The 27970-nt window shown below is 40.1% G+C and overlaps 1 protein-coding gene across 3 annotated transcripts in view; it reads right to left on the bottom strand.

The window, feature by feature from the left end:
* The window catches only part of LOC131686697 (uncharacterized), a 1014555-nt gene that overhangs the window by 727924 nt on the left and 258661 nt on the right, over positions 1-27970 (bottom strand). For all 3 annotated transcript variants that reach the window (XM_058970603.1, XM_058970601.1, XM_058970604.1), the window contains one exon: positions 11859-11942. The gene's annotated coding sequence lies outside the window, so the exon portion shown is untranslated. The remainder of the gene's footprint in view (positions 1-11858; positions 11943-27970) is intronic.

Below are 27970 nucleotides of genomic sequence, written 5' to 3'. Positions count from 1 at the left end.
ACCGCAAAAGTTATTTTAATAAAACAGTTTTTCTAAGAAACATTAAGAAACACCCTAACTTTTGATTTTAAATTTGTTGTAATATGCAAAGTATGTCAGATAGAGCTTACATGCCTTCAACAAACTTATCCACAATTAGTCGTTCCACAACTTCTTTGAAGATCGCATGGCTATAGAATAGAATGACCAAAAAGTTAAATTTTTGAACTTGGTAAAATTAAAACCACCCCAACTGTTGTTTTAACAAAAAAGAAGGGGCCCATAAACTACGAAAACTTATCCAAAGACATAATAAGGTTGATTGGTTAATTTCTAGTAAAATCTCAAAATTCCTAGTAGATATGCATTCTGGACCACTGTGCAATGCACCTGGTGGAGGCGGACGGTTATCCACGGTTCGTACCTTTAAGTTCGGTGGAGCCGCATTGTCGCTCAACTCCTTCGAAATCTGCACTGCTGGTGTCGGTGATGAAAGGTCGCAATCGAATTTTTGCTTAAAAATTCGAGTAGCCTTTGTACTAACGGTACAAGGGACTTTACACCCGCGACCGAGTGGCTGAGGCCGAACTTCGGGAGAAATACGATGGTACGGGTCGAGCAAAGGTACGAATTTTAAGCGCGAAGCATGTGTTGAAAGCAACCGAAGGCTCCGAATGATTGCACCTAACTGGCCGTTCCAAAGATGTTTTGCAACGGTATTTCATTATGAACGACAGTTTAGCACATGTTAATTCTAGGATGTAGACTAGATATGCTAAAATTTAACATCTCTGTGATGCGACGTTTTAAAATTTTCATTTAACATTTTCCATTAGCAAAGGCCCCTTCATTCCTCAGTGCCCAAGGGCCCCGAGTGATCTTGAAACAAATCTGAATGAGATAATAATAATTACAGCATACCTGTCATCATATCTTAACCGGCAGCTCGCTTTCCAAGCTGCTTGCCAGCAGACAGACAAGATGCTGCTTCTGCACGCTACACGACTGGGGCTGTCGACATGACAGGTCTTCGAATTTCTTTACCTTCCCTTGTCAGGAGAAAGTTTCGTTTCGAAATCTGTCAGACATTTTGTTTGCGTTTTGACAGTATATTTTATGCGTAGCACATTTGGTCGGTGTTAAGTCAGACCGGACCAAGTCGCAAAACATCAAAAAATGAGATAATGATAGCACTGGATAAAGAATTTCTTCATCTACATTCCACTTTTACCAGATTTGAAATATGAAACAATAAACAAGAATTATGGTAAAAATTATTTTCCAATAATAATGTAAAGGATGCTGCGATTAAAACTTTAAACGCGTTTTTCTCGAAATCAATGCACTGTCACTTAGTCCGGTCTGACCTAACACCGAGCATTTTAAAAATTGAACATATTTTTTTCAAATCATGCTGCATGATTAATTTCAACTGAATTAGAAAAAGTGCTAATCCTTAAACAATCGTCGGTTGAACGATTAAGTTTATAACCTCAGAATGTAATACTTTAATCCTGCCTGTTCCGTCAGATGCTGACCGATAAGCTGATTTGCACCATGGTTTACTCCTTTACATGGCTGCTAATAATAGTACTAAACAAAAGCCCCTTCCCGAATGTATGTAGCTAGCTGCACAGATGCTTTTTGAATAGACAAGCTTCAACAAAACAAACAACGTCCACCTACAACTATTCAGCGGTGGGCGGTGCTGGGCGTTGTTTTCTACAACTCTATACTCTTATGCTTGAACGAAATAATGCCTGTTCACGCTTAAATTGAGCTGAATAGGGTATTCGCTTTGGCATTAATTGAACAAAACATAACTCATTCAATGAGATTTGTTACCTTAACCTGCGCTAGTTAACCTCATTATTCACGCCTTCAACAACTTCCGATGGTGGGTCCGATTTTGGCGTGAACAGGAGTTGCATCCAACAAGTAGTGACTTTTGCTTTTCCGTGATGCTCTCGCCGTTTGTGGTTTGTTTCTGGATGCATTTGGCCGTTTGGTGAGGCCGTTTGCCCTTTTTATCGGTTTCTAACATTCCTGCATTCCCATGGTAAAAGTTCTGCACGCGCCAGGATCGTTTTGAACGGTAGCAGTTTTAAAGTTAATTGAAATTGAATTGCTTTCAGCATGCAATGTGGGTGTGTGTGAATGGAAAAAAAATTTCTGTGGGAAAAACTGAGCTATTGTGCCTGTTTGCTTTTAGCCGAGTTCGGTAGTTGCGAACAATTTCAATGGGTTACGTGATGCAACAAGCCGATCTGTAAGCAAAATCAAATAATTAAACTTCTCTGCCCGACAGCAGTGAGTGCTATTTCCTACAGACTCGTAAACTTCCGAAATGGAAAATTAAGTCCGTTTTATAACTTTGAGCTGAATTTGATTTTTAATGCTCTGTTTTTAACTGAATCACGAACAGATATTATCGCGCCCTAAACATCACTAAAATCTCATCAAATCACAGTCGCTACTCTGCTGTCCCGCCAGGATCAGTCCGATTTGTTCGCCGCTGGTGCCAATAAAATTTAAAACCGATATCCTTCGCCACACGGGAGTCGTTCGATTTGTAGCCTGCTGCTGCCGGACGATAAACATTTATCGTAAAACCATTAATTCTATATAGATTACTTTTATTTCTCATTACTGCTCGGGCAATTCACTCGACTTGCCCGTGTTTGTTGAAATGCTCGGTTTTGTTTTCACTTATCCTGGCGCGCGGTCGAACAGTGACATTCCTGCCAATTATGTTCATCTCATGGAGTCAAAATGATGCAACCGTTACACATTCACAATGATGTTCCATTCTGGCCTGTAGCGGTACGTGTGGGTGGGCGAGGATGAAATAACCCACATTATCGTAACATTTACGTGACTGAACAACCTTAATGGGTATGAAATATTGGAAAATCACGTGAACGTTACTCTACCGGCTGGAGATTCAGTGCCATTCCCAAGTTCGATGACTCTCGGTTTTATTTTTCACACGGCAATCGGTTGAATGGAAATTGCGGGCGACAGTGTAGTTTGGTCAATGTAACCTCATTCCAGTAGTTGCTGTCCGGTGCCAAGAGGTAGATCCGATGTAAAAAAGCCAGAAATTATTTTTTAATTAATGACGCTATCTGTTACGATAATTGATATTCTTGTTTTTTTTTTCAGCGCGGTGAAAATAAATTGAGGGGAAATAAACTTTTATCCATCTGATAATTGGACACCACTGCGGGTTTATTCATTTGCCATTTAACATTCCCATAATTGTGTACTGAAATATACTTGATAATGTACATTTAAAACAGTTAGGAATGTTTGCCAAATCATAATGCTTTTCGTATAATCTCTTTCATGCCAAAATCTCATTTCATAGCAACAATAGAGGCAGGGGCCACATTATGCAACCAAATCGAAACGACTTTTTATAACGGGTGTTCAATAAAAAATGAGAATGATTTCAATACCATTCTGTAATTAAAGTCAAGAGCAAAGTTTTTTTTTCTCTCCAAGAGAATTGCTCTTTGGACTCCCTAAAAATGGGTGGCATGTTTCGTTTCGCTCGGGTGCTGTCAGTTCAATTGAACATGGCTTCAAAACAGCAAGCACTCCGCGAGCGTGTTGTATGGTTTTACGAAACGCATGGTCGTCGTGGAAAAAGTGTACAGTAGATCGCTGCGAGCAGGCCCTTTCCCCGAGGTCGCTCAGGCCAAATTCCTGGTGCCGACACACGTTAACCCACTAAACTGTTTTGAACTTCGTTCGATCGAAACCTATTGAACCATGATGAAGTACAGACCTAGGAAGACTAGGAAGTTGTCGAAGTTCGCAAAAAATATCTCGTGAGGCAGGTCATCTATTCGTGTTGTTCGAACAGCGACATTTACATCGCAACCGGGATCATCAACCGGGAAATTTATGTCCTTTTCCTTTGCTAAAGCAACACAATTGTTCCATACTATTTTGGATTTGGCATCTTCTCATTACTGAAATAAGCCGTGAAGTGGTATGCGTCGAACAACATCCAGGTGGGCCCAAAAGACACAAACCCTCCCAACACGCCCAAAAAATATGCGGCAATCGTCAGGCAGAATCTCAACAAGACGCGAAAGACAGTTGTCAGTGAGATTCACTGCAAGGCGAACTGGTGCTCTACGACAAGGAAAGTGACCAAGGAGGCATGATGAAATGCGAACTTCGGAAGACTAAAGGAGTGGCGAAGAATGAAAAGAAAATGAATAGGAACTGAAAAAACTGGTCAAAAAGTGCCGGAAACGACTGTAGGCTCTGATGAATGTCACAATCACAAATGTCAAGCAGTTTACTCAATCTCATTCTAAAGCTTAACCGAGGCGTGTAAGTTGGAATACTTACATATACTGAATAACGTTAAAACTTTGATTTCATTCTGATAACTATAGCCGATTTACCAGTCAATCTAATGTGTCGCAATCATTAGCACCCTTTAAATGGCGACCTCTGTGAAAGAGCCCCGCGGTAAGACGGATATCCAACAAAATTCTACACCGAGTGGACTGCTTCTGGTAACGCAAGATTCCTGAAATGAATCGTATTAATTGGACTCGGTTAGATTCGCCGTTTTTAGAACGAATGATCAGAATTTTCTCAAAAAAATTATTAAATGCAGCACTCGGTTCGTTTGGACAACCTTAGAGTTTTGGAGTCCAGTCAGGAGCAAGCTAACAGGATTGTTTCCAACAAGCCTTTTATGAGCCAGTACCGTGTCTACGTTCCACATCGCGAAGTGGAAATCGACGGTGTGTTTGACATGCGAACATCTGCCGGAGTAACAAATGGACTAATTTGAAGCCGTTTTTCTGGTCAGCTGTTTCAAGCGAAACCCCAATTTCTTTGTACGACGAAGCTGGTTCATAACCTTGCATAGAGTTTAAAAACAATCCAGACTGTCGTCTTACAAGAAGATGATGACTTCGAATCGTGAGGATAAGCAAAACTAGTCTGCGAGAGAACGATCGCGTAAGCTGCATAGGACGATGCTCATGAAGTTTGATTTTGAGGATGACGAAACCTGCGTGAAGGCAGACTGCAAACAATTTCCTTGGCGTCGACTGGAAGAAAAAAGGTGGCGGAGATTTTCAAACACATCAAGTTGTCGAAAGTTCGCAAAAAATATCTCGTTTGGCAGGCTATCTGTTAATGTGGTTTGAAGAGCAACATTTACATCGCAACCGAGACCATCAACCAGTAAATTTATTGTTCCGTTCTGTTTTGTCAGGATTTGGCATCCTGACACCTATAAATGAGTAAGGCCATGGAGTGGTACGCCGCGAACAACGTTCAGGCGGTACCCAAGGACATGAACCCTCCCAACACGCCATAGCTCCACCCAGTAGAAAAATATTAGGCAATCATCAGGCAAAATCTCGAGATTACACGAAAGACAGTTGTCACCAAGGTTCAGTTCAAAGGCAAACTGGCATTCTGCAAAACTTAATGGAAGGAGTCAAACGAAAGGCCAGGCGATTCGCATTCGCTGAAAAGGAAGTTTAAGTGAACAGAATAAATTGTTTGAATTGAACTTGCAAAAAACGTGATTTGATTTTTTAATGAAAAGTTTGACTAATTTTCGATCGAAACACCCTTTAATTGATTTTCATTTTCATCGCGGGTATTTCATTTAGAATGTACGAAAAAATGACAATTAAACCAAACACTTTCCTAGTCAGGGAAGGTCAGATGCAGTAAGATAACATACTATCGGCAGACGAATACCGCATTTTATTTTTATTCACAAACAATGTATCCTTCAACATTTCGCAGACTCCTTCAGAAGAAAAAAAGTGTTATTGCACGCACATTCTAATAGTCGCCGCTCGATTCTTTTGCGCAATCAACGTAAGTAAGTCTCGTCAAAGAGAATATTCGAACGAAAGGGGTGACACAGACTCCTACTGACTTGTTATATTTTACAACAGTTTCTACTTTGTCTCTAATGATGCTGGCTGTTTTATTTCGCCCCTTGTTTATAGATCCATTTCAGCAACAACAGTTACATATTTTAAATGATTCACTTGAAAGCAAATTCACAAAGGCGGGGTAGGGTTCCTCTACTTGTATGGCTTTTATCCTAACATCCTAGACTCCTATGGATTGTGGGTGGAGGAAGTGTTGATATACTGTCTGAGTGTCGCTAGAGGGGGCCTTACGCACTCAGTCGGAATGTCGAGAGCATTTACCGAACTGTTAATAAAAGAAAGCAGAATGATTTATAATTCCAGAAAAAAATGAGGCGAAGATCTGCATCCGAGTCATTCTGTTTTGGTTAAGGTAAATAGATTGTAAAGTAAGGGTAACTAAATGTTTACTATCTGAGTTAGTTATGGATTTTGCGTTTAGACTTCGCCAACACTAACTTAGTGACAGGACTAGAAATTTGTCCTGTCACTAAGTTAGCGTCGGATTCTGATGAGACGAAGTCAAAACGCAAATTCCTTAATCAATTTTGTTACAGGTTTAGTGTCCTTAACGCGTAAGTGAAGTACTTATATGAAAGGTAATATTCACAGTTATTAGTTTAACAAGTTATGACCAAAAAATATACCAAAGAAAATAGATCTGTCTAAACTTTGTTGTTTACAAAAAACATGGTCAGTGAGCATAGACGGCGGGCTAGAGTAATCGGTAAATCGGTTGCTTTGTACGCAGCTCAACCAGGCCCGCAGCCAGGATTTTGTTTCGGGAGGGGCTTAAAAATTATTGCATAATTGTATTAATTCTGATGACTTGAAATAATCACTGGAAACTGAACGTAATTATGAAAAGTTCTTAGTGAAAACATCAGGAGAACGAATCCAACGTCAAGGTTGTCCCCATGGATAGGAATACATATATCAGTGTTAAATCAAAGTTTACCGTTGCAAAGAATGTCCGAACAAAGTGAATGTCGAAATTTGCTTCAAATCTTCTGATAAGGCAGGCGATTTGTAGATGCACAAAATAGGTTCAACTCCTATTTTCATGATTAGGCGTCTTTCTACTATTACTAGTTCTGTGACTTCATCCGAAGTTTGCGTTAACTCGACTTTACGAAATTTTCAGTTTAAATGATACGGATCATGTCGTAATCAAAACAATTAAGACTATCAAGACTATCTTCGACAATATTATCAGGCAACTCAGAATATCTATCTTTTTATCTATTTAAGTAGATTCTTTTTAAGTACTTTTTATATCATTGTACTTACGTATTAAAAATATCGTAGACTGATTTTCCTAGATCCCTGAAACTATAGTAAAAGTCAAAATGTAAAGTGAGTGCAAAAATCTACTGATTTCACTACAAAGCAAAAATACCTTAGCTCTATTGACTTTTAACAATCTTGCAAAACCGCTGTAACTTGAGAAGATTACCTAGATTAAGTAAATATTATATTTGAACATATGAAGGTTTTATTTCGGAATTCGTGGGTTTTTGGACAATGTCAAATATATATTTCAATGATTTAATCTGCTAATGGAAACTACCCAGAATTTAATCTACAGAGCGAAACTGCTCAGAATTTATTCACTAATCGAAAGAAAATCTCTTAGCACTGATTAGTCAATTAGAAATTTACGTAAAATTTGGTAAATATAACATGATGACACCACCAAAATAACTAGAAACTATAAACATTGATGAGCTTCATAATTTCAGCATCACTTTCTTCCGACACATATAAGAGAACACATCGCACTTGCATCTAATTTGCCGAAGAGGCTTTCTTTTAGAGTTGTCTGTTTTTAAATTACAACAAATTATCCGTTTCCTGTGCAACTTTTGCAAAACTTTTTGTCAATTCATTAAACAAATATGTGAACACTAATCTGTTCAGTAATAGGTTTGTTTATGAATAAAAATTATTAGCTCTTGATTTTTTTTCAATCATCATCAAGATTGGAAGAGATGTATGATTTCTTGAATAAAGTTGTAATGTTTGTCTGATTATATGTTTGTTTTACCACTATTTGGGAAAAAGTTTCAATTAAAGTTGTTGCACCTAACGCAACGAAGACGAAATGAGAAGATCAGAGCGCAATTCGGAAAGAACTCGTGTGGAGTGTATAGTTAAGATAGAAGAGTGATCTTGAGTCGATTTCGATTGGTTGATTTTTTCTTCTCTTTTCTTTCTTATTTAAGATTATCTCTCTCATTTTATTCCATGACGAGCAAAAACGGAACGACAGACTGTCACATACTGAAGACATGGAATCGAAACTCTTATCCCAACTTATTGGCTTATAGATTCAATCAGTCCCAACATTTTAGTCCCTCTTCGTGAGTGCCTATTGTTTTACCACTTTTCGTCCGGTCCACTTTTTTTTTTCTTTTGCACTTTGTTGCAGATATCACGGATTTACGGATTAACAGTGTATTAGTACGGAACGAATTCCTCGTAACAATGAAATGAAGCGTCAATAAAAATGGTATTGCGTTAAAATGACGCGAAACAAAAATTTTCTTCTCGGCTCAATCGTTCTCAGACAAATTGAAATACTTTTTGTGTAGCACAGTACAGAGAACAGAGTGTACAGTGTGCACTTACCTAATACAGAAATTCAAAATTATGTGCAATTCAAAAACTTATCATTTAAAAATAACAAACGGGGTCGTGGGTCTTTTATATATTTCCTTATGTAATCAATAAAAATAATATAGCGAGTTTAAATGGTTGTCCTACAGATCTCGCGCAAGCGCTTAGCCATTGTACGTGGAAACCTTTTTACGAGGCGAGGAAATATTTTTTTCCTCACCAACTATGCCTTGCGGGGAGTTGTTTGTTTCTATCTCACTATTGTACATTTCCGTGTCATCATCGTAGTTGCTGCCTTTATGTTCGCGAATATCTTCCTTGCTTCTCGCCCTTAATAATTGCCCTTCCAAATAGATTCCATTTCTCCCAAATGTGACATTAATCTGCGAGTAAGCGGTATCCGATCTTGTAGCGGAACATTCATTTTCTCATCGTCCATATACAGGAAGATTTTAATTATAGCATTGTCACACACAACCTTGTGCTTTAAGTTGTGCGAAATGAATGATTTCGTCTGGGCTAATTTGTTGAGCGCTAAATGCCTGCCATGGTAGAACTCGATAAAGGCGGCTTCCGAAAGTCTAATCTCCATTTACACCTTCAGGAAATGTTCGACATTATGAATGCTCTGTCCTATGCGAATCATCAATAATTGTATAATCACCGTATTTGGCTAGAGCACCAATTCTTGCTTCTGCTACTTACTAATCTCGACAGATTACTACAGCTACAATTAAAGTAACAGTTTCTTGTATTCTTCAGACAAGGCACACAATTTAAAAGTTACTGTTTTTGTCGTTCGCTTCCCACTGGCTCGAGCAAAAGCATAAAGCACACTGAATTTCGTGACCATTGCCATCGGTGGTTAGAAATAGCCTTCTTCAACTTTTTCTCAATAATTTGTTCAAACCAAATGAGCAACAAATTTTGTTAAAAGTCGCCGGTTTTTTAAATTTATTGTTGAAAAATTTCGGGAGGGGCTTTAGCCCCCTAGCCCCCCCTCTGGCTACGTGCCTGAGCTCAACCTGGCATCAATTTCCAACAGCCGCACAGCGTTAGAGTTTCCCTAAGAAAATAAAATAAACATGTCAATAAGAAGCTAATCATTGTTTTTAGTAGTGTCACATTATTGTTCAATTCAAGTGCGCAACACAAAAAAAATCCTACGTGATACTGAAGGTTAATGCGGTACTTGTGAATTATTTTGTTTCAAAATTGTTCCATCTGAAATATTAAGAAAACAGCTGTAACTCATTCTACCGCACAATTGAGCATAATGTCGTCCTAAAATGCCTCAGTGATAAAAATGTTGTCGCAATTATACCCCAGAGAAAAAAATATACTCGTTCCATTTACCCCTGTAAGAAATAAAAGAGTTATTCAGCTAGGGTTATTACAACTCATAAATAAGAAGCCCATAAAAAGATGAGAGCACACCGGTTTTATTGCATCGAACAACTGGATTTCTTGTTTTTTAATAAACCTTCCCAGCGGGGTGGAATAATCTCCGGTATACAAGCATTCATTGCGCAACAACGATCCACAGGCACAGAAAAGGGATGAAGCTATTGTCATAATTCCAACCCCGACTCCCCTGGTACAAATAAATACAATCGAACGAACCTCAGTACCTTACCACCCCCCCCCCCCCCCTTTCTGAACTCCATATATATTGTGCCAATGTTGTGCACCGGTAACCCCTGCCATCATTCAGCGAACAAACTATAGAGAGAGAGAGAGACAGATAGGTCCCATGCCAGGCGGCCAGCCGCTGCCGGCAGGGATGCTTCTGTATCGAGGACTGCTCCAAACGCTCCTCAGAAGCAAATATTTACGATACTCAAGTTTATAATTAATTTGCCATGCGTTGTCGGAACGAATCGAGCTGGGTGCACGTCACTTTGATCCTGCGTCACTGTCAGCAGACAGCAGGCGACGCTCTGTTTGCTTATATTGCGCTTGCTGTGTGATGAGTAAAGTTCAATCATAAATGGATTACGGTATTCGTCGTGGCGGGTTTAAGGCTCTAAAATCAGATGATTTGATTTAATAAAATTTTCGATTTTACAGGGTGCTACAGTGATGTAGCGTAGAAACAGAAATTGATTTATTACACCCAATTCGAATTATTGTAACGCTAACTACACCGGTATAGTGCAATGCTTGGAACGAAAATGCTATATAATTAGACTCACCACAATGGAACGTATTATTAAAACTTCGCTAAACTTTTCTGCAACTCAAAAAGCTAACCATTAATAAAACCGAATGAAAAAGAAACCAGTCTTTGTTGACAACACGCTAATGAGAAAAACTTTCCCCACGGAAAATATCGGCTTAGTGAAAACATTCATCGATGACAATAGAGCCGATAAAATAAATCTCTTTAATTGACAAATCACAGTTCGAATAAGTCACCTTCCCGCGGCAAGCGCTGGTGATTTAGTGACACAATTAGTCAGGGCAGTAATTTTACACTAATTAGCCGCCTGTTACCTCTTTCAGCACGCCCCCACCGCCCCGCTGTCAATGCAGGCAGTGAAACTGGAATAACAAAGTGTCTCTCGCGCAACACCCTCACCCGATGATGGCTGGTGGAGGATGGATGGTGGGGCGGCTGCTGCGTTACAACGATTGCCGATGGAAGTTTCCCGCACAGTTCTGTTGTCAAGATAAACGACCATAATTTTCGCCTTCGATATTTAGTGTAAAGACAGTCATAAATTTCACACTTTCACCCACGTCGCAGTTCCGTGAATATCTCGGCTTATTTGCTGTACCGCAAAGATTGGGATACGTTCTTGGAAGGATCTTAATTGGTAGAGTTCAGTACAGAGGCGCACTTATTGAAGGATCGGGCCTCTCTGTCTCCTGTTAGATGTGGAGGAGAGCAAAACAATTTGTGTTTCGATCTCCATTTTTTAGAGATAGCGGTAATCCAGCGCCAGCTTAGTTCTGTCACTAAGCTAGTGTCGGATTCTGATGAGAAATCCAACGCAAATCTCATAACTAATTTAGTTATAAGTGTTGTGCTCTTCACGCCCAAGTAACTACAATTTTCTCCTTAATGGAGAAAAAATAGTTTTTATCTAAATTGTTCTTCACTAAGAGGAAATACAACACAGTGTAAAATATTTAGTCGAACTGATCAAACAACACTTACAGATATTTCGAAAATCATATACTGACACTGTGACTGACGAAAAATACCGACGCCTATGCTTCAAATACCAGAACCTAGAGCGAAAGGAAAAATTATTTTCCGTCACTGGATAATGGTTTTGTAAATAGTAATGATGTTACTTTCGCCATTTAGGCAACGATTCTTACCTTATTTTGTTGATTCAGTAAGCCATTCCGGGAATGAAGAAATTGATTGGTTTAAATTGCGGGCTGCTAATAACAGCAAAGTTCCTGTAAAAGCAATAAAATATGTTATCAAATAACGAGATAGATATTTGATCGATATGATGAAAGAAATTAAGGGGGCGCCACGATAGGTATTGTGTTAAATAGAAATAGTCTGTTTTAAGAAATGGTCTTAAAATGTCTTTAATCCGAAAAACGTACATGATACACTAAATTCATTTTTTTGCACGGGGGATGCGTCCCGTTCAAAAATATACTGTGTACAAAAATCCGTACTCTTTCGAAAAACCGTGTAAAAAAATTCGTGTTATTTTGAGAAACCGTATAAAAAAACCTAATTCGAGAAACCGTGAAAAAAAATCTGAAAAAGTTTTTTTATTAACATGTGTTGTTATGGTGTTTGACAATGAATACTGTTGGACATTTTCAATGCACAAGGGGGTCGTTAATATGCCAAATAAAAGCTGTTTTTTCAAATTTTCCGAGGTGATTTTTTTAGAAAAATATAAGTTTTTTTATTCAGTTCGTTAACAGAAGTTATTGTTCGTTGAAAAGCAATAGTCAAAATGGTAAACTGTTTCAACTATTTAGAGTTTGTTAACTTTTGTAGATTAGTGCTACAGTGATTTTAAACTTTTATATTGAGATACTATAGCAAATGCGTTACAAAATAATGTTGTACACACAAAATTTCGAAGCAAAAAAAACTTTTTATGACCTTCGGCATAACACGATTAGCTACGAAAACAGGACCCTACGAACGGTATACTGTCATGTACAGTTTTGTAAGAAATATCGTGCAATTCTGGTACAACACTATCAAAATTGTCATTTTTTGCAATTTTGTCATGTAAATGCTTATCTTTACATCAAAAGTACTTTCATGGAAAGTAAAAAACATCATGGATACAAAGACTCTCTTGCGCAATTGAAATGTCAGAAATTGTCAATTTTCAACGGCCTATTGATTGGCTTTTACAAAATTAAATACTCTTTCCTGAAAAGTGGTAGCACCATTTTGCAATATTGACAGACCCCTTCTTTGCATTTAAAATTTCCTAAACTGCATTTTGATTAAAAATCCTTTCCTGAAACGTTAGAATTCGCTATTTTTCACTTAGCGCCTGCAGCCTATGCCTTGGTGGATATCGGTCCGTCCCGCGAGACAAACTTTGCAAAATTAAACACCGACACAGATCATGACCATCTTACAGCGGAAACGGGGTGATACAGAGCGAGCAACGTTTTCGAGAGAACAATCACCGCCGAAAAACTCCGCCGGAGTAAACTAGATTCACCGCCAGGGACTAGTCGAGTGGACTGTGACAGAGCACCGGGTATGCGCCGTCGGGGTGCCACACTCCACCCGGTTGGCTCGAGGGAAATATAACGAAAACCAAGGAAGAATCGATATCGGGAGAACTTCCTTCACCGGGGAACTCTCCATCGACGTAAACTAGATACACCGCCGGGGTCAAGACTGAGTATACCGCGACGAGACGCCACCTGTTGCGGGTCGTCGCCACACCAATGAACCGGGCGCTCTACTCCACCAGACTTGCCCAACTGACTGGTTTCGGGAGAACTTGTCTCGCCGAGGAATTCTCCGTTGAAGTAAACTAGATCCACCATTGGGGACTAGACCAAGTAGTTCGCGAACAAGTCGGGAGCTCAACGAGGATGCCAAATGGCACAAAAAGGGAGCCAAAGAGCCTAAAGGAGTTGCGGACGTAAATGGCACCGGATAAGTGTAAAGGGCTCAGAAGTTGTGATGTTGAATGGCACAAGGTAGCCGAAGGGGTCAGTAAATTAGACAATCTTGCCGCACAGATTGCTCTCGTAGAAGAAGAGATTTAATTCTTGACCCACAGCTAGCTTTCATACAGCCACGTTGTCTAGATGGTCGAAAACTGGTAGTGTATCGAAGAGGGGTGCTGTAACCATACTGAAGGAACTAACTACTAAATAGTTGTATTAGAGTGTGTTCTTTGCACACATAAAAACCCGTCCTGGAATTAATGCCGTAAGGAAGTGCCGGGGAGGAATCAGGTTCCATGCAAGAGTAGTTGTTTTAGCGAGTCAGATGGTTGCCCAAATCCGTTCTCTAAGTTATTAGATTTTATACGATTTATCCTGCTCAGAGTGTTTATGAATATTTTTTTTGCACTTTAAAAATATATGTATGTATTAATACATTTGAGTTCGACATACAACTACTTATTTTGATCTTGAATTTTCCAAACTAAGTGCTTAGTCTCACGTCATAACATTCGTCGTGAACGGCAACAAAAAGTTCGGCAAGTTTAGGTCGCAGACCGTGCACGTTCTGGTAATAGATTAATAGCTGATTCCAATATCTTACCTAGCTTGGAATGAACATATACGTTCTATTATGTTTCCTGGCAAACTATAACCCAGGCTCATTAGCTAGGACAGAGCTAAATACCTCTGTTCCATCCCAGCAACTTAGGGCAAAAGGAATGACATTAACCCTCTTAACCAAGCTAATTCCAACGATTTATCAAACCCCCATCAAACTCCAACGGTCGGTACAGTTGTCCACGTTTCTTCCTTATGCAAGGATCCAAATAGTTCCTTGATTAAATTTTTCATTAAATGAATAATTTGCTTGCCGTATAATTTTGAATCATTTCCATGTTGTACGATGCACAGTTGGCCTGGCCGCTTTATTCATTGTCTAACAACAGCTAGACTCGTTAAGCTTCCTGAACAAGCCATCGGCTACAAGTTACAATACAACAAATTACCATTTATGGATATCCTTGTAATAAGAGAAAGAAAATCATTGGCTTTTGAAATTTATGGGAAACTTACGAATACAGGAAGAGTTATACCAAATATTTCAAACCTTTTTTATCAGTTTAAAATGGCAGCGTTCCCTCATATGGTCCATCTAATGCTCGGTTTACCACTCAGAGAAGAAGCAAAAATTAAAGAAACAGACTTTATTTTCAGGTTAGGTTACCTAATCCTATTTGTTTTTCAGTACATAATGCGGAACAGAGGCAATTTTCTTCATGCTGATACAAACACTGATGAAGGTTGCAAGTCGTAGCCGAAGAACGTATCTGTGGTAAGAAAGGGCATTTTGAATTTTAATAAAATATATTGGAGTTAAACGGAAGAAATCATAAAAAAGTGTTAAATACAAGTTTCCATAAAAGTGGTGACAGTACACCACATTCGAGGTCTCAGAATGCACTTTAAAAATGGAATTGAAGAATTGGGAGAAAAACAATTATACATTTAGAAAAACACTACTACCACCCGACAATCTAAAAGATTTATCTCACCAACTGGCTTAGCATATCTAAAAAAAAGTTTTAAGTACTTACAGCGGTTTAGTAAAAGAGGCCATTACCATAATCAGCAAAGAAAAATAGAAGATGAAACCCTTTTGCTTCTGTAACCTAGATAGGGAGAACTCAGATCATTTAGTGTGTAACTGTGTAGCACTTTTTGCACAAAAGTAGCAAGTTCTTCGAAAACCGGGAAATACAATCCCTAGATGTATGGTCGACTGCACCCAGAAAGGCAATAAACTTTATTCGTTCCATAATACCTTACTAGGACCATGCCTATAGAATTACTTCGATTTATAGTGACGTAATACCAATAAAAATGTAGGGGCCTGGCACAACAGATCAAAACACTGGTCGCAGTTGAATATGTAACCAACAGAAAAAACACACCACCTTCACGATAACCACAGACACTCAGTTTCCTTTTCTCTACTTGTCTCAATGATGAGCACAGTTGTCGGTTGCTAAGCATAGCGTGTATCCAGTTTGTGATATATAAATGGCTGGCGTGCAGGAGGGGCTAACCCCCGCTATTATTTTACAGGAAATGGAAAATGTTTTCGCATTTCCAAATTAATATTGTTTTTAATGTAAAAATACACGATTTTATTAGTAATTCATTGACCCATGTCGTGTAGAAAAAATAAGATCATTACATGAACTACCTTTCAATTCACGAGCATATTCGTTGTTCGAGAGGGTAACCTACAATTCACACGAGCTTTCCTTATCTTCAGGAATCAGGAATCAGAATATATTGGCTCAAATGGCACGTTCCCCGTACATAGTCGGGGATTTGTGCCTTGCCGTGTGTTTTCATCATTTCCTGAGCGGAAGGAAAGGACAAGGAGGTGTGGGGAAGTAGACTTGGAAGGGTGGGAAAAATAACAGCACAAAACAAAAAAATAAACAACAGGTAAGTTAAACTCACAAGTAGTTCAACTTGCCTGCGAATAAGCCTAAAGCTCTTTACCACATTGGATAAGAAACTTTAGTATGTCTCTGAGTTTCAGTCGACCAAACATGGTTTCGTCTATATAAGGACGGCTGAAGACTCGTAATCGCAATTGCGCTAGCGCTGGGCAGTTGCATATCAGATGATATGAGGTTCCGTAGTCGGATTCACAAAGATCGCATGAAAAAGACTCAGCGCGCTGAATAGTTGCCATGTGATAATTGAGTTTGCAGTGGCCGGTTAAAGCCCTGGTCAGCATGCCGCAGTGGAGCTTCGAAAAATGTAAGAGATTTTTCGAAACCACTGGGCATGGTTGTTCTAGAAACGCCTTTGTTTGGCGACACGTTTGTAGATTTCTCCAATAATTGCGGTGCTCGGACGAAGCCCAGGACCGTATTTTTTCCCTTATCCAACTTGTCGAAATTGGCAGCGCGGGCTCAGGACCAACGAAGTCAATCGCTGAACCTGCCCTGGCCAATTCGTCAGCCCATTCATTTCCAGTAATACCGCAATGTCCGGGCACCCAGACAAGGTAGATAGTGTTGACAATGCTTAGTTCTTCGATTTGGGTTCGGCACGCGATCACTAGCTTGGACCGGGATTTGTCTGAGCTAAGGGCCTTGATTGCAGCCTGACTATCGGAGCAGAAGTTTATAACTCTGCCGGACAAACTCAGTTGAAGGGCCGATTGCACCCCGCACATAATCGCAAAGATTTCTGCTTGGAATACAGTACAGTATCTACCTAGTGAGTGAGATTGTTCCAGTCTCATTTCACGACAGTAGACACCAGCACCAGCACGTCCCTCCATCAGAGAACCGTCAGTGTAACAAACCACTTGCGTTTGTTGTTGTCTTTCCATAAAGCCAGACAACCACTCCTCTCGAGAGGGAATCTTAACATGGAATGTCCTGTAAGGAAAACTACAAGTGAGTGTAATATCGCTGGGAGCAAGAATATCTTCACCCCATGTAACCATTTGTGACCACAATCGTGTATGACTGGTAGCAAGATCAACATGATTACTGTTCCAAAGCCCAGTAACCTGCAGTCTGTATGCACATGATAGTGCTTCTTGTTTTAAGTGTATGTGTAATGGTTTGATATTTAGAAGTGCCTCAAGAGCAGCAGTCGGAGTCGTGGTGAAAGCACCAGTCAACGCCATGAGCGCCATTCTTTGCAGATGGTTTAGCTTTGACTGGACTGTCACCACCTCTCCCCTCTGCCACCACACAAGGCATCCGTATGACAGTATTGGACGTACAATTGTCGTGTAAATCCAATAGATGTATTTAGGTTTGAGACCCCAGGTCTTTCCAAAAGTTCGTCTGCACTGCCCGAAGGCCATGCACGCTTTCTTGACTCTGAACTCAATGTGAGCAGACCGATTCAGTTTGGAATCCAATATGACTCCAACGTATTTGACTTGATCTGCACACAGCAGCTCAGAATCAAAGAACTGCAAGGGACGAACCCCGGTTGTTATTCGCTTCTTCGTGAAAAGAACCATTGAAGTTTTGCTTGGGTTAACTGATAGTTTAACTTGTCGACACCACTGTTCGACAGCTCTTAATGCCTGTTGCATCAAGTCAAAGATTGTTCCGATGCAAAATCCAGTAATTAGTATTTGGTAATCGTCAGCAAACCCGTAGGTTGGAAATCCAAGCTCATTGAGTTTCTTCAACAAGCCGTCAGCTACTAAGTTCCATAACAAAGGTGACAGAACGCCGCCCTGAGGACAACCGCAAATACTCAACTTCCGTATCTCAGCCTGTCGCAGTGACGAGCAAAGTATGCGGTTACTAAGCATTGCGTTTATCCAACCTGAGATACATGCAGGTATCCCATGACCGCGCGTCGCTTCCAGAATAGACTGGAAGGACACATTGTCAAAAGCACCCTCAATATTTAGGAATACACCCAAGCTAGATTGCTTGAGCGAGAAGGCTTTCTCAATGTTGTAAACAACATCGTGAAGCAGAGTGATCGTGGATTTCCCACACTGATATGCATGTTGCATTTTGTGCAGTGGATATTCAACTAAACTAACGTTCCTGATGTGATGATCGATTATCCGTTCCAAAGCTTTCAGAAGAAAAGAACTTAAGCTGATAGGCCTAAAACTCTTGGCTTCTTCATAGCTTGAGCGCCCCCCTTTGGGAATAAATCTAACAGTTATTTCTCGCCATGCTTTCGGGATATACCCGGTAGCAAGACTGGAAAGCAAAATCTTTTTCAAGACATGTTTAAGAATATCAAATCCCTTTTGCAGTAGCACGGGAAGTATTCCATCTTTTCCGGGTGATTTGTATGGAGCAAAGCTGTCAACTGCCCACTTGACCGATTCAATGGAAACCAATGTGCGTGCTAACGCCCACGAGTCCGAATCACCAGAATGAGATCTGTGAACATTGATCAACTCCGGATCGATACAACCTGGAAAGTGTGTGTCGAAGAGACAATTAAGAACATCTTTTTCGTCTGTCACATAAACACCATCTCTGGTTTTCAAGGAGTTCATCTGAAAATCATTCGATTTGGAGAGAATTTTATTTAATCTGCTAGCCTCGTTCAGACTAGAGACATTAGTGCATAGGCTTTGCCAGCCAGCCCGTTTTGCAGATTTAAGACATTTCTTATATGCACTACGAGCTGACCTGAAAGCCCTGGAGTCATCACGCTGACGCCGGTTCCAAGCTCTTCTCATAACTTTCTTCATTCTATCAAGCTCAGCCCTCCACCAAGGGGTTCCCCTAGTCGATTTAACAGTACGAAGTGGACAAGCTTCTTCGTAGGATGCTAATATGAATGAGTTTGTCGTATCCACGACGTCATCTAAGTCGTCTAATTGACTAATTGTTGGAAAATATCCATGAAATTTAGTCGCCAAGTTTTCCAAAAAGAGGTCCCAGTTTGTAGATTTAGGATTACGATATGTCACCACATTGAAGGTGACATCAAAATGCTCGAAAAATATATATTTATGATCGGATAGAGACGGTTCAGTTTCATTTGGAACCTGCCAATTTCCCAGTTCATGCAAAATTCTATCAGAGCAAAGTGTTATGTCTAACACCTCCTCCCTCCCAGACCTCGCAAAAGTTGGTCGGTTTCCCACATTCAGAATATGGAGATTTGTACTACTTATGTACTCCATCAGTTCAGAGCCTCTCAGATTGATGTCTGAGCTGCCCCAAATGATGTGATGAGCATTCGCATCACTGCCGATAATGAGCGGAAGCCCATTTCTGCTACAATATGATACAACGCTTTTGAAATCATCAGAAGGAGATGATTCGTTATGCGGTAGGTATGCTGAACAATATATATATTTTTTGTCTACGTTTCCGACAGTCAATGTAACTGTGACAACACAGATATCGCGAGTTGTGAGCTCCGATATGAGACACGCGTCAATAGCCTTATTTGCAAGAATGCAAGCACGAGGCATTTCACGTGGGTTAGTCATGCCTGTCTTGTTGTAAGCAATGAAGGCAGTGTTAAGTAACTTTCCAAAATAGAAGTTTCCTTTATGGAAATACGGTTCTTGAACCAATGCTATGGAAGCTTTACCTTCCTGCATGAGTCGAGATAAATTCATAGTTGCTGTACGTTTATGTTGGAGATTGACTTGTGCTATTCTAACCATTGTTGATTAGAGAACTGTACATTTCATCTCCAACACAAATTGCACAACAACTAGAGGACACCAAGCGAGTTGGGATGTTAACGCATTTAGCGAGCCATATCAGGTTTAAATGGGACATGATCATTTGATTCCCACGATTTGCGAAGAAAATAATGGTCCACTGTGTCAGAGATTCGCATAACACAGCAAGGGCAAAACCCAAAATGCTCCGTGCGCGACTGGCATATTTTAGACCCTCCAATCATTAAGTCCTCGGCACGGAACTACACCTTGACTTAGGGTCTCCTACTTTCAGTCGCCTCCTACGACATGGCAGCAGGACTCCAGTGGCTCAATTCTAGGCAGGATACCACACGGCCTCTGGGCAGGTTCATCTGTACACATCGAAATTTGATAATCGAGACCGAACAAAACTTCACCGAACTACCATCAGCCGAGAGTCTCTGCAAACCCCCAGCCAACAAAAATTCGGCAAAATTAAGTGGATCATCGGTGAAAAAAAATCGGTGTGTAGAGTGAACGTTCCGCTGCGTAATGCAGCATACTGGGGAGTTCGCCTGACACTTCCCAGGCTCCGTTCGCCATTGAGAATGTTTTAAACCCCCTCAACAATTTTACCCATAGCACGGGTCGCATGACACTATGGAATTGGGGTTCCCTGTTTGGTAGATTTTTACCACTGAAACAGGTAGTCCGTAGTGTTATTCTTAGCCGGTTGAAACAACCACTACCGACACTACACGGCTTATCTAGGCTGTTCGGTGAAAGAAGCTGACATTGAAGAACAGCTTCCATATTTAGATGGGCGAACAACCGCAGAAGGAAGGAAGGAAGGAAGGATAACGGGAGGAGAGGGATTTGGGCTAAGCGCTTATTTAAAGGCGGCACTGGCTCGCCTTGTCAGGGCTGCTTTAGGGCATGTGGTATTTAGGCCTAGGACGTATAGGGCCCACTACCTCGTCCTACCACACCCGCAGTCAGCCCCCGCTGCTGGTTCGGGTCGCGAATCACAACTAGTTGCTATCGCGATTAAGCATTATCTACCACCTATGACCCGCCCGGTTGCTTGCAGCTCAGCTTCCCACGTAGCGTTCCTCCACCACCACGGGGCCCGAGAAACCACAGACACTCAGTTTCCTTTTCTCTACTTGTCTCAATGATGAGCACAGTTGTCGGTTGCTAAGCATAGCGTGTATCCAGTTTGTGATATATAAATGGCTGGCGTGCAGGAGGGGCTAACCCCCGCTATTATTTTACAGGAAATGGAAAATGTTTTCGCATTTCCAAATTAATATTGTTTTTAATGTAAAAATACACGATTTTATTAGTAATTCATTGACCCATGTCGTGTAGAAAAAATAAGATCATTACATGAACTACCTTTCAATTCACGAGCATATTCGTTGTTCGAGAGGGTAACCTACAATTCACACGAGCTTTCCTTATCTTTCACTTTAGAGTTATGGTGTCTTTGGCAAAGTTGTTGCATGGCATCTAGCGCTTTATTTAATCATTTCATATTAGTTTGAAATTCAGTGGCTAGGACGGCGCTGTTATGAACTTTTTAATGGAACGAGATAGAAAGATGGTGTCTACGACAAAGTTGTATGTCAGGTAATTATAAATATATCTTCCGAAGATACTAACTTTGTAGGTCCTACAAGTTTTGATACATAGCGCATTTTTGAAAACATAATCCGTAAATAAAAGTTTTAACCAGAACAAGCTCTTTCTCGAAACAAAACAGGATCTACAAAGTAAGCATTTTCAGAAGATATTTTTTTAAATAATAGGACATACAACTTTCTCGAAGACACGACATGTCTATCTAGCTTTATTAAAAAGTTGTTAACAGCGCCGCCCTAGCGACTGAAATTCGAACAAGTATGATTCAACCAAATAAAGCGTTAGGTGCCATACAGCATTTTTTCGAAGTCACCATAACTCTATAGCGAAAGATAATAATTGATTCCACAATTTTATGATTACCCGAACTCAATGTACCGTTCTTCTCTTGATCCCTTATTCCTCGATCAACTTGCAATGTAGAGACATGACACTTTCACTGAAATTTTCGAAAAATTGTGCTCCACAATATACATTCGTGCAAGAAATATATATGATGTAGATAGCAAGTATGTGAGCGGCACTCACCTTCAGGAACGACTGTTTGGGCCGAAACGTCAACGTACAATGCAATCCAACTGGAAACAGTATTATATCGAGTTCGCCGATATGTGTGCTACAACATAACATTTTCTGATGGCGAATCGACAGACTACTTTTTTCTTAAAAGCTTGGAAAACGAGCGAGAAAACTCGAATTTCCTTAAGACACAATGTGGGGTTAGCCCTCTTTTGGACGCCAGCCATCAATATATTAATATCAAGAAAAGTTCCTAAGCTTGATAGCAGTCTTCCCCCGCTGATACGCATGTTGCAGTGCACGCAGCGGGTGCTCGCCCAAACTAATATCCTGGATATAGTTGTCGATTAAACGTTCAACTGATTTGGGAAACAGGGAAAGCAGTCTGATCAGTTTAAATCTCTTTGTCTTACGAAGACATCTTTATCAACGAGAATGAACCATGCCAGACGAAGGCCATGGGCTCAAAAATGTGCTTGTGTCTGTCTCCAACTCTTTGATGAACCATTTAATCAGAGACGACTTATTGGTTGATAACCAGAATCATCATCCGTTATTCTACTCAGACAAAACAAAACGTAAGGTGTTGAGCCCATTTTCGCCATGTTTCTATTGTCACCCTACTCATTTGAAGCCGTTGGTTAGAGCAGTGTCTGCCATCTTTATTCAACGCATTGAGTTAAATGGTAGCGCAACAATAGGGCCACTCGATTCGAGTTTTTGTTGCCCTCAAACACCAGAATTTCACTGTTTTCAGCACATTTGTGTTATTATACTGGTTCTTAACAATGAAGCAAAGCTGCTGATGTCAATTTTTAGACATTCCATTTATTGTAGGCCGAGAAATTAGTATGGTGAAAATAGGCACTTTACCCTATTTCTTATTCTGATCTTTTCTGATAGGGTTTCAGTTTCTAGTTTATCAAACTAAACAAAGCAAAATTAATGGACTTCGTGCAGTAGCTTATCAGTTGAGCACTACCCAGGAGGCTGGCTTGGCCTTATACCCACTGCACTATCACCAATGTGGTGTGATACCCGAACCGAAATATTATTTGACGGCATCTAAACAGCAAATATCTAAATTATACATATTAATCGTACCTATTACATGATGTGATTGCCGAAAGAAAGAATAAACGACTCCCCCCAATCCTTTAACAGTAATTTGATAACAGAGTCCTTTGATATTAAGTCAACACAAAACGAATGGACACCCGACATAACCATGGTACAAAAAGTGAAAAGAAGTTGAAAATGACCGAAACCAACACCTGGGGCCTAGGCAGTAATTAAACGTTCCCACTAACGTTTGTCTGTTTCCTGGAGGAACAATCAAGGACGAAAGAGTGGTATTTAAATGATTATTAAGATTGACAGAATTTGATAGAGCTATATAAAATCTGCTCGAATTATTAAATAAAATGTATTTTAAAACTTTTATCAATTATTAAATTAAACTCCTTCTTAGACAAGACGATTTTCTAACTACGTCCCTGGGTAAACGTGCCAATTGAAGCGTTTTAATTGATACCAAACGAAGATGTGATTAGGCGGGAAACTTCATTTCGAGCGAATGCAAATACAAATATAAATATCCGAATGTGCCATGCATTATACCGGCACCAATTAATCTTCGCCATTGAAAACAAAACAAATACGTTCGTTTCGGGGTGTCAACCAACCTGAATTAAACCACGATTCATTGTGTTTGTTCACCAGGAACTGCTGGTCTTATTCAGGCAAAACCTCTACCGCTATCGAAAAGTGAAGGATTTCACCTTCTCCTTATACCGGAGCTGAATCAATTTGTTTGTGCATTAACTAATGGTTCTCTATTATTAAACCTTTCAGTGAACCACCGCCTCAGGTGGGTTTTTCCTAATGGATTTTCTCAGTGTTTTACGAGCGATTGGTGGGATTATTTTCATGTATATAAAGCTGTTCGAAGCTTCTACCTCCTCTAAGTGTAAAAATTTTCTTATAACTAGTTGAGTTTCTACACCTTTCTTACAATTATCCTTTTTAAATTTGAATCCAGTTTTTAATTTCGAAGAACACAACCTAATTAAAATAATCGACATGCAAAGCCGAATGTCGAGATCAGCAAACTTTCCCAACATCAGCCAGATTGTGCCCTCGCAAAAGATCAAGGTTTTCTCCTGCCAGCAGCGGGGAAACATTAATATCCTCGGTTGGCTCAAAACTTTGTCACCCGTTCGATGCCAAAAAGTTCGAAAGCTCACTTTCGCAAGTCATAAATTAATTCCGACTCTCGCCGCCGCCGCCGCCGTCTCTCGTCGTCGGAGCACAAACAGCTGCAGGAAGCTAGCGCAAATTAATCTTTCCTGGTTGCATAAAGGACACGCTGCGTGCAGTTTCGCTTTTTTTCTCGCACGGCGGCGGCTGCCGCACTGAGCTGCCAGAAGGGCACACTCCCGCCCCGCCCGCGCTGGTAGCTGGTTCGGGTTTTTGGGTTTCAGGATGCGAAATAGAAAAACTTTCTCCGGTGTTAGTTGCCACCCGGCGTTTGTTTTTTATCATCTTCTGCTACTGCTGGGAGCTGTAGTCTAGCAAAGCGCACTTTTTGCATAGGGCCGGAAAGTCAACGATTCAAATTAAACTGTCATAAATTTTCATATTTCCTCCAAAAAGTGGAAAAAGTGCATGGCAGCAAAGTTTGAGTCACATCGACCGTGCATATATGCATTCTATTTGATTACATTTTCTACACTTTGAAGTGGGAGAAGGTATAGCGAAATGTCACAGAAAGTGGATGCGGCAGCAGAGGACGGATTTTGTGCTAAACTTAGTGGTTGTCAAAACTTTCTATAATCAAAGTATCTTTGTGTATCCAATTTCTCCTAAATCGATCGAAATTGTTTTTTAAAAAGGGATGAATTTCTAAAAAGTCTCTCATTAGCCACAATTCTGCAGGTTGTGACAAGAAAGATGGAGAAAACATGGCAAACACTGCTTTTACAGTAAGGATAGCGATAACCTAGTTTCAATACCTTAACTGTTTCCTGGAGCATATCAAATAAACCTGTATGGGACATCTTATCAATATGGTGGCAGTGAACCCGAAAGTACCTACCTCACAAATTCTTCAACCCGATATAATGCAGAGCAACCGTCGCTACATCTCCACCCGCAAAAGGTCGGTAATCCAGCGTCGTGTCGTTCAATAAACAATTCTGAACATTCCTTAGTCGAAGGCCACTTGCCGAAATGATAAATGTTGTTTTGGCTGCTCCGAGCACTTCAAAACACACTGATCCAAGCAGAGTTATCATTATCTCGCGCAGTCCAGTGAAAGCAACAGAATTCAGCCTTTAGGTAACAATTTTCCACGACCATCCCGCGTGCCGCACTGTTTTTTCACAACACCGTTACACCGGGAAAACCTTTATTTTCACTCGCTCACGAAACGAAACGATGATAGGTGATGGGTTGTGAATTAGGTGGCTTGCTATGTTCCGTAAGGCCTTCGGTTCGTTTGGTTTCGGTCCTTCCTCCTATTCACATTCCTCCACTGGGAACGACGATGATGATGCTGATTCCGGAGTGATGAAGATAAATCTCGTTCCGGAGATTCTCGGGCTTGTTACTAACGTGTTCAGGTATGCTGTGGAATGCGATCTTGATGACGGATTCCACCGGCATCAATCTTCCTCCTGTTTTCCTTTATATTGTGTTTTTTCATCCTCATACCTGAACGGAGAAGAATGCTTTTAATGGCCAATGAAATTACGAATAGTTTCCGCTTGATAAATTAATTTTCTACCCTAGCTATAGATTGCAGTTTGGATGATTTCGTGCTTATTTCTATTCAGCCCAACATTTCAACTTGTGTACCAGGAGCGTAGTGCAGTGAAAATCGATAAGCAACTTTTCCGTTCTGCTAGCTGCAACAAACAATAACGATACAATACGCGGTATGCGCGCTGCTGCAGCCCGGAGGTCCTAAGAAAAGCGAAAACGGAAAACTTTAGCAAACAAACTATAAATTTTCCCTCATTTCTTATCTATAACGCTGAAAGATTTATATCGCTGTCATTATTCTTTCTCCAGCCGGAGCCGGGTTTTTGCCGAACCCTTCTTTGCTTGTTCGTTCGTTGGTTTGCCACCCATTCACGTGAGCCGAGCGGTTTAAGCTATTCGCGCTCGGCGGCCAGGACAGCAGGAACTGAAAGTGGGTAAAACTTTTATTTATACCATTGATTTCCTCTTTGGCACTCGGCCCTCGGGCATCGGCTAGCTGGCCAAGTTTCGCTGAGAAGTAACTTCCGTTCTGGTGCCCTTTTCATGCCGAAATGATGGGTGATTTACGGCGCTCGGGAGTGAAATTGAAACAGATGTCAAAGTGGGTACTTGGGTTTGCTGTTAAATATTTCCCAGTTAACACTTGGAAGTATTCGATGGAAAATAAATAACCGTTCGGATGCTCGGCGGATTTTCGTTAAGGATAGATATTCAACAGTTGCAAGGTTGATACAGATTCAATGCAGAGATAGAATCATTACCAATGGTGATATTTTTTCAGTATTTTTAATTCGATTTTATGATGATTTCTTATCATGATCAGATATTTGACAAAACATCTATGAAACCTTTAAGAAATGATAAAGGTTTCATGAAACCTGAACATGATTCCAAACAGCAATCAACCACCTCATATCTATCTAGGGTCTGATAACGAATATCAAACTCAAACGCCAGGATTGGGATGATGAACGAAAAAATTTAAAAGCTCCCGATCCAACCCGACGAAAAAAGGGGCATCTTGACGAAATATAACTTATTGTTTATCCAGAAATTATAGCTTCAAATCATCATTCATATTTAGTGTTGGCGCCCTCTATGCGGTAACGGGTGGAACTAAAATTTTCTAACCAAAACATAACTCGTATTGTGTACTATAATTCTTCTGAACATACTATTGAGCTAAACTTAACGATTGTTTCACAAAACTGTGTAGTTCGTGGGAATCGAGTACTGACACACAACGATGCACTGCTGGGCCCAGTGCAACACCGACCTAGACATCACTTCGTTAAATGTTTATAACTTCTTTAAACAAAGCCGGATCAAATAGCAGTCTTTAACAAAGTTGTAGACAATTAAATTATCTTTCATATTTATACTTACAGTGTTAAAACGATGCATACAGTTCCACCTAGCGGCGAAAATGCGTGCTAGTGGGTTTCCTCCATGTAAATTGTCGAAAAATCCCATGCAAATTTCAGGTACGTTGGTCCGGAAGCTGTACGATTTGCTTCAAATAGGATGGTTTTATGTAATTCTGGTATGCTGAATTAATTTTTAATATTAAAACATATAAAAAACATTTAATACTCATTAGAGTGTCTCAAAAGAATCTATTTTATCGAAATTGTTCCTAAAACTTTTATATTTCTATTTTCGTAAATCTTTTATGATATTAACACTTGTTTAAAAAAAACATCATTATACATTAAGGTGGCTCAAATACAATTATTTTGCTGTGAAGGATCAAACATTTGTTTGACGAAAATCGTTGATTTTTCGAAAATGCTGCATAGTATTCTACATTTGATAAAATATTGAAGGTTCAGACACAAAAACAGGTCAGCAGTTACCATTTTATTCTACAAATGAGAAAAAAAAATTATAAAATGTTATAAAATCAATGAATATACACGAGGAATATATGTTGGACAACTTTTCTAACGGTCAACATCACATAATTTAGAATCACAAAAACCATCAACTTCGAAGGTTGGTCGTCAAATGGTGAATACTTCCTAGTGTTCCTGTTTCCCTGTGCGTCTATTGATGACATTTAATCTATAGACCGGCTGCGACTGGCTACAGTAGAAGCGAAATGAGAAGGTACGTGTGGGCAGTAGAGTGGCTCGACATATGACATTTTTCAGCGCAGCACTTTTTGAGTTCCTTTTGTGGTCCCAAATGCTTGTGCAAAATTTGGGAGCGGTCGGTTGCTTCTCGGGTTTGCGCA

This window comes from Topomyia yanbarensis, chromosome 3 (assembly GCF_030247195.1).
Source record: "Topomyia yanbarensis strain Yona2022 chromosome 3, ASM3024719v1, whole genome shotgun sequence".
NCBI lineage: Eukaryota > Metazoa > Arthropoda > Insecta > Diptera > Culicidae > Topomyia > Topomyia yanbarensis.
This window is presented reverse-complemented; position numbering and strand designations above follow the sequence as displayed.